This window comes from Mandrillus leucophaeus, unplaced genomic scaffold (assembly GCF_000951045.1).
Source record: "Mandrillus leucophaeus isolate KB7577 unplaced genomic scaffold, Mleu.le_1.0 Scaffold5, whole genome shotgun sequence".
Classification (NCBI taxonomy): domain Eukaryota; kingdom Metazoa; phylum Chordata; class Mammalia; order Primates; family Cercopithecidae; genus Mandrillus; species Mandrillus leucophaeus.
In genome coordinates this window covers 9,752,246-9,759,845 of record NW_012105364.1, presented here as the reverse complement: position 1 = coordinate 9,759,845, position 7,600 = coordinate 9,752,246, and the positions used below count along the sequence as shown (strand labels likewise).

Sequence of the window (7,600 nt, the reverse complement as noted above, 5' to 3'; positions counted from 1 at the left end):
TTTTGAAGAATTTGAAGGGTTGTTTAATATTAAGTCCCTGCCAAAAGAATAAATATTTTGATGTTTAAAATAATTTGAAAAGCAGTTTTATTCTAAGTTTAATAATATAAACAAGAGACCATCTGTCTTAACCTTATGATTAGCAAAAGATTAATAAACTACAACATCTAGTTTATTTTTTATATATGAAGTTCATTTATTTTTATTTTATATTTTTAATTTTCAAGTTATTTTAAAATTTGTGGGTATACAGTAAGTGCATGTATTTATGGGGTCCATAAGATGTTTTGAAATAGACATGCAATGTGACATAAGCACATCATGGGGAATGGGGTATCCATCCCCTCAAGTGTTTATTTCGTGAGTGACAAACAATCCAATTACATTCTTGAAGTTATTTTAAAATATACAATTAAATTATTATTGACTATAGTCACTCTACTATGCTATCAATAGTATGCCTTATTCAGCCTTTCTAACTATTTTTTGGACACATTAACCATCCCCACCTCCCCATTGCCCCATATCCCTACTAGCCTTCTCAGCCTCTGGTAACCATTCTTCTACTTTCTATGTCCATGAGTTCCATTTTTTTGATTTGTAGATCCCACAAATAAGTGAGAACATGCAATAATTGTCTTTCTGTTCCTGGCTTATTTTATTTAATATAATTTAATAAAATAATCTCCAGTTCTATCCATGTTGTTGCAAATGGCAAATGACTAGATCTCTTTATTTTTTGTGGCTGAATAGTACTCCATTATTATATGTAGAAGCTTCTTACCTTGATTTGATCCCATTTGTCCATTTTCACTTTGATTGCCTGTGCTTGTGGGGTATTGTTCAAGAAATTTTTGCCCAGATCAATATGTTGGAGATTTTCCCCAATGTTTTCTTGCAGTAGTTTTATAGTTTGAGGTCATAGATATAAGTCTTTAATCTATTTTGATTTGATTTTTTGTATATGGTGAAAGGTAGAGGTCTCATTTCATTCTTCTGAATATAAATATGTAGTTTTCCCAGCACCACTTATTGAAGAGACAATCTTCTCCCCAGTATATGTTCTTTGCATCTTTGTCAAAAATAAGTTTATTGCAAGTGTGTGGATTTCTTTCTAGGTTCTCTATTCAGTTTCATTGGTCTATGTATCCACTTTTATGCCAGTACCATGCATTTTTGGTTACTATAGCTCTGTTGCATAATTTTAAGTCAGGCAATGTGATGCTTCCAGGTTTATTCCTCTTGCTTAGGATAGCTGTGACTATTCTGGGTCTTTTGAATTTCCATATAAATTTTAGGATTGTTTTTCCTATTTAAGAATGCCATTGGTATTAACATATACTTGAAAAACAAAACATATCAGAAAGATGAGGCCACAATTATTCCTGAACGAACTGAACTCCAAAATGTGACACAACTGTCATGAAAGACTGGGCTCTCAGACCTCACAGAACTTCATACGAATTTCACCCATTAAGTCAGATAGGGGAGTGGTGAAGGGGGAGTAGAAGCTAGTTAACATTTAACAAACTCGTGATAGTTGTGTGTGTGTGTGTGTGTGCGCACGCGCATGTGTGCGCAGGCCAGATAGCCAGATTGGCTATTAGAAGGTATTAGAAGGGCTCCTCTGGCAGAACCAGTTGCTCATGGGCCTTTTATATAACTTAGGTGAAAGTGTGTTCATAGGGGAACAGAAAAGAAAGCTGAGAAAGATGTGCCAGGAGACTTGCGGGAACTAATCCAAGTGCAAGACCTCCTTACCCCAAAGGCAAGGGACAAGGTAAAGGAAATTGGAAAAACCTGTAAGATGTATTTGAGGTTCTTTCTATTCCAGGGAGTTCTTGGGATGATAGGACATGAGAGCTGAGAGAAAACCCTCTACCTAGACACTCTGGAGTTTCAATTACCAGAGACTGAAGGCAGGAGAGAAAAATTAAGATAAATGACTTCAAACCCTTTCTGAAATGCCATAGAGGGTCAGGATTACAATCTGCCTATTCTGATTCTTCTACTATGGGAAAAATTCTTTTCCACAATTGGTAAGTTTATCAATTCAATATTCATTTCATCAAGCATATACATTGTGGCAAGTATTATTCAAAATGCAGTAAATTATATCTACTTCAAATGTGTAAGATTTAATTACAAATATAATGTACTGTTTTACATATTAATGGTAAATTAAAATTTGGGGCAAGGACAAAAAGGAGGGCACTGTCAAATATTAGGTTAGTCAGAAAATACCTGTGCAGAAAGTGATATTGAAGTCGAATCTTGATGAATAAACAGAATTTTCTTCAGTGGAGAAGCGTCCCTTAGCACATTAAATAAAGATAGGAATACAGTGATTTGCGTATGTTGTTTTGATATTACCATTTTGATACAATCAAGGTTTTTATTCCACCATTTTTATTCTAAAATATTTGAAATTAAGTTTTTGGATATCAACATTAGTATCAGAATCTCACAATGATACATTTTATTTCAAAGAAAATGGTTGAGTTTTTTTAATAACATGATATTTTCATGTTGTATAAAGAGAGTTAAAATATATCTATATTTTCTGCTTTTATATGTATTCTTCTGGATTGGGCAGAATCAGTAGAGGATAATACAATAGAGTCTAAATGATGATATTTTAATATTCTTTTTGGATAATGGTGTGGAAATATAAAACTGTATGTCAAGTTTGGATAAATGCAAGTTAGAGTTGGAAGACTCTCTCCATAATACCTGTAAAAGGTTACAGACTATACAATAACAGCAAGAGTGTTGATGGAAAGGAGAGTATACTTTCAAGTATTATTTAAAAGGTAGGTCACAATAGATCAAATCCTAATAGATATTGATGGAAAAATAGAGGAGGTAATTTATAAAGACTCAGAAATATGGTACCTGAATAATATGTCATGTTAACATCAACTACAAGAGCAACAATATTGGGCGTAACAATTAGAATTAACTGTTTACTTCCTATTTATCTAGCATTATCATATGTGTTATACAATCTAATTTAATTATGGCAACTTCATGAGGAGTTGCAATATTTACTATTATTATTTTTATTTTTTAAATGAGGAAACACATGCAAAATGTTTAACTTTCCAAATATTATAGATGTAATCATTCACTTACCCACCATTTGAATAAGCCAGATTTGAATGATTAACTTCCAATATGATAAAGTTCTTAATTATATGCTGTTTAAATATGTGTAGCAGGGAAAAAACAAACAAAAAAAATTAACCTGCCATTATAAGAAGCTTACAATTACCAAATTTTATTGTTCTATTATGTTTTGATATGTTCATATATTCTACAATAACTACTAAGAAAACATTTAGGTTTTGAGAAATAATTTTAAATATTTTCTTAGATTTTCTTTTAAAGTGTGTATCCTCCTCTCTACAACAATGGGTAAGAAGAAAATAAGACTGTTTTCATAACAGAAAATTCAGCAGTTAAGACCGAATAGCAATGTCTGAGAAAATAGCCTTGGAAACAAAACTGACTGAATTTTTCATTTAGTGAAATGATAGGATAGTCTTTAATTGGCTGATAAAATATACTACTAATATGTGTTTCCATATTTTCCAATTAAAGTTGTGTATATAACTATAATCCAAAGGCAAACCCACCCTGACCTTTAATATTATTAAAAGTCAGGAGTAATGTAAAAATTTTCCTCCAAACCTCTTAATTATGAAAGTCCAGTGCAAAAACTAACACTGCTAATGGAAAAAATTTAAGTTCTAATCCGTAAAGGTAACTTTTTTTTCAAGAAACAGCATATTTTGCATAATATCTAAAATAACACCATTATACACTACAGTAGCTTAAAAATGTGCATTTTCAGTAGCTCTCTTCAATTCCAAAATGAGAATGTCTGATGTCTGAGTTGCAGTTAGCCAACCCACTATCAGCTTTAACTACTGAGAAGTTTGGATTAGTCTATGGCAATCCATCATCTCTTATGGAAATCAGCTTGCAACTCACATCTTTCTAGACTTGGGAGGGGCAGAGGGGTTGTAGCTGTAAATGATCATTGCTAGATATGAGAAGCAGCCAGAACATTATATTCTAGGACTACTAAATCAGCATTAATATTCAAAACTTAATTCACTGTCTTCTTTCCCCAAATTTTTCTACTTTAAAGCAAATTTTCTTAGTAGTGTCACCATTCTGCTAGGCATTTGGGTATGAGAGTATTGTATGGTTTTGACAAGTCCCTCTTACTTCTGTTTTACCTCGAAGCAGTTGCCAAGTCCTGCCTATCTTATATTTGTGATGCATTTTAGCTGACACATCCTCTTTATTGACAGTTTTCATAACTTAATTCAGGCTCAGTGTCTCACACTTAAACTATTGCAATAGCATCCCAATTATTTCCTCATCTACTGTATTCCTTTTCCTGAGTATTTTATAGATGCCAAATTGATCCTTCTGAAATAGAACATAGATTGTGTCACATCAATAGATTCCAGAAGTCTTTAGAATAAGTTTAAACTCCCCAATTTAGCATTCAATCCCTTCCAGACACTGCTCAGAATATTGCTTTCTGTACATAGTTCCTATTGGTCCTCAAGAACTCTACCAATCAAAGTGAAATACAAACTCTTCCCATATTTTGGTGATTGACCAATTTTTTTCTCAAATTGATTTTCTTATTCTTATCATTTTCATATCTTAGTATGCCAATCTCTGTCAATCTACATTTAATATCCTATCTAGTCTTTAAGATTCATCCTATATACCATGTAACTATGATTAATTCTATCATTTGAAAATAATATATTCTTAGCTTAAACTCACAAAACTATTTTTTTCCTCTCAAAGTATTTAGAACAACATCTATATTTATCTGATGGACTTTTCATCATTATAGTTCATCACAGAGTATTTTTTATTTTGTAAGCATTCAATGAATATAAAAATGGATTTTTGTATATCAATAGAAAATCTCATGGGGGAAAGAGAGAAAAGTCATATTATAAGCAATAATCAATGACTGAATTCTCACAGCTGAGTTGTATTGGCTCTGCAGCTACTGAGACAAGAAGGGGTTATTAAACTTCCTCAACTTTCTTTTTTCTCCATGCATTACTATATATGATATTCTCTAAATCTCCATTATGCAAAACCATAATGGCTTGGTAAATACAATGATGAGACTCATCGACACCTGATTTGTGGTAGAACGTGACTTATGAAAGAGAAGTAAGTCAGAAAACTTTAGATTTGTGACAACCGATAACAAAAATAACATTACCTGGCTTTTCAAACATTTTGTGAAAAGCAAGTTCTTTAAATTCTCTCAAAGATTAGTGTTAAAAATTCTTAATCTTAATGACTTGTACATAATAAATGTCCTGATTGAATAATCTCTCTTCCTCAATACACTGAAACAAATGGGATATACGCAGTCGGTACATGTAATCCAACTACAGACTTTTGTGTGACTATCAGTAAAGGGTAAACTTAGTTGTGATCAGTCAATTTGTCTAGTCTAAACAATTCACAACCAGCCTAAATAACAGTAGTAACTCATTCTAGTTCCAAAATAAAATCCTCAAATTTTATTTTATGCATGCCCAAACTGTAAAGGTGTGGAAACAGAAGTGCAGTGCAGTTTCTAAAAACAATGTAAAAAACTGTACAAAGAAAAAATCCCGTAAATGTTTGTATACTATGAATAGATGATTCATGTTATTCAGGTGCATCACTAGATATCATAGTGTTTATTGTCCTGAGACTCAACTCTCAAGATTAGCCATTACCTATGTCCTAATACTCTATTACGACTTGTTATGATTCAAACATGTCTTCTCCAAAGTCTAGGTACCCTCATGGCCTAACCATATTTTAAAGGCCTCACCTGTTAATAGTATCACATTGCAACACATGAATTTTGGAGAGTAGTTAAAGCCCATGCAAAACAGGCTTCAAGCCATTTTTGGCTTGGTTGCTTTTTTACTTTCTGCCATGTGAGGACACAGTGTTCTTCCCTCCAGAGGACACAGCATCCAGGAACCATCTTGGAAGAAGAGAACAGTTCTCACCAGAAAACCAAACCTCCTAGGACCTTAATCTTGGACTTCCCAGTCTTCAGAAGTGTGAGAAAATAAATTCCTGGTTTTTGTTTGTTTGTTTGTTTGTTTGTTTTATTGAGACGGAGTCTCGCTCTGTCGCCCAGGCTGGAGTGCAGTGGTGCCATCTCGGCTCACTGCAAGCTCCGCCTCCCGGGTTCCATTCTCCTGCCTCAGCCTCCCGAGTAGCTGAGGCCACAGGCACCGCCACATCTGACATTATTTTTTTTTTCCTATTTTTAGTAGAGACAAAGTTTCACAGTGTTAGCCAGGATGGTCTCGATCTCCTGACCTCATGATCCACCCATTTTGGCCTACCAAAGTGCTGGGATTACAGGCATGAGCCACCACGCTTGGCCCTAAATTTCTGTTCTTCATAAATTACCCAGTCTGTGGTACTCTGCTGTAGCTGCACAAACAAAGACCTCCCATCACAAACACATTAGTACGCATTTCACACACACACACACACACACACACACACACACACACAGGACATTCTCCTACATAACCGCAATACAAAGCATCAAAATAAGAAAAATAACATTGACACATTACTACCACCTAAATTTCATACCTCATTGAAGTTTTGCCAGATTCTCTAATAATGTCCTATATAAGGAAAGAATCTAGTTCAGAATTTTGTGATGTCTTTTGTTGTCATGTGTCTTTAGGCTTCTTTTCTCTTGAACTCAGTATTGCTTTGACATTCATGACTTTGACACATTTGAGAATTATATGCCTGTTGTTTTATAGACCATCCCTTACTTTAGGTTTATGGGATGTTCTTTATAATTAGATTCAGGTTATGCATTCTAGGGAGTATTATTATAGAAGCGATGTTTTCTTCTTATTGCATCCAATTGGTACTTGAATTTGACATGTTCCATTACTGATGGTGGCCACTTTCATCATTTAAATAAGGTGTTATGTTCCAGGTTTTTTCCTGTGAAGTCACTAACTTTACCCTGGTGATCAATCAGTATTAGAAACTATATAAATACAATCATCACTCAATATCTAAGAAAAATGATTCCAGGACCTCCTGCAGACACCAAAATCCATGGAAGCTCAAGTCCTTGATATAAAATGGCATAGTATTTGCATATAATCTACAAACATCCTCCTGTATACTTTAAATCATATCTATTAATATATTCCTTATAATACCTGATATAAATGCTATAAAAATAGTAGTTATGCCATATTGTTTAGAAAATAATGCCAAACAAAGTCAGTACATATTCAATACAGGTGAAAAACAATCTTTTTTCAAATATTTTTGATCATTGATTTGTTGAATCCATAGATATAAAATCCATGGATATGGAGAGCTGACTATATTGTTCATCAATTTTTAAATAGTTAATTGATTTTATGAAAACATTTGGTTTTCCATTTTATTCAATGGTTTTAATGTTCCTACCATTATATATATTAATACTCAAATTGCACCAAATTTGGTCAGTGAAAATCCTTTCAATCTAGCTCCCATGACCTTTTGGCATATCTCC

At 33.4% G+C, this 7,600-nt stretch overlaps 1 long non-coding RNA gene across 1 annotated transcript in view; it reads left to right on the top strand.

Annotated features, from left to right (window-relative positions):
• Nucleotides 1-1,963: 1,963 nt before the first annotated feature.
• LOC105550865 overlaps nucleotides 1,964-7,600 on the top strand; it is a 30,634-nt gene continuing 24,997 nt past the window's right edge. Inside the window, exon 1 of the long non-coding RNA XR_001007790.1 lies at nucleotides 1,964-2,039. This is a non-coding gene — a long non-coding RNA (uncharacterized LOC105550865). The remainder of the gene's footprint in view (nucleotides 2,040-7,600) is intronic.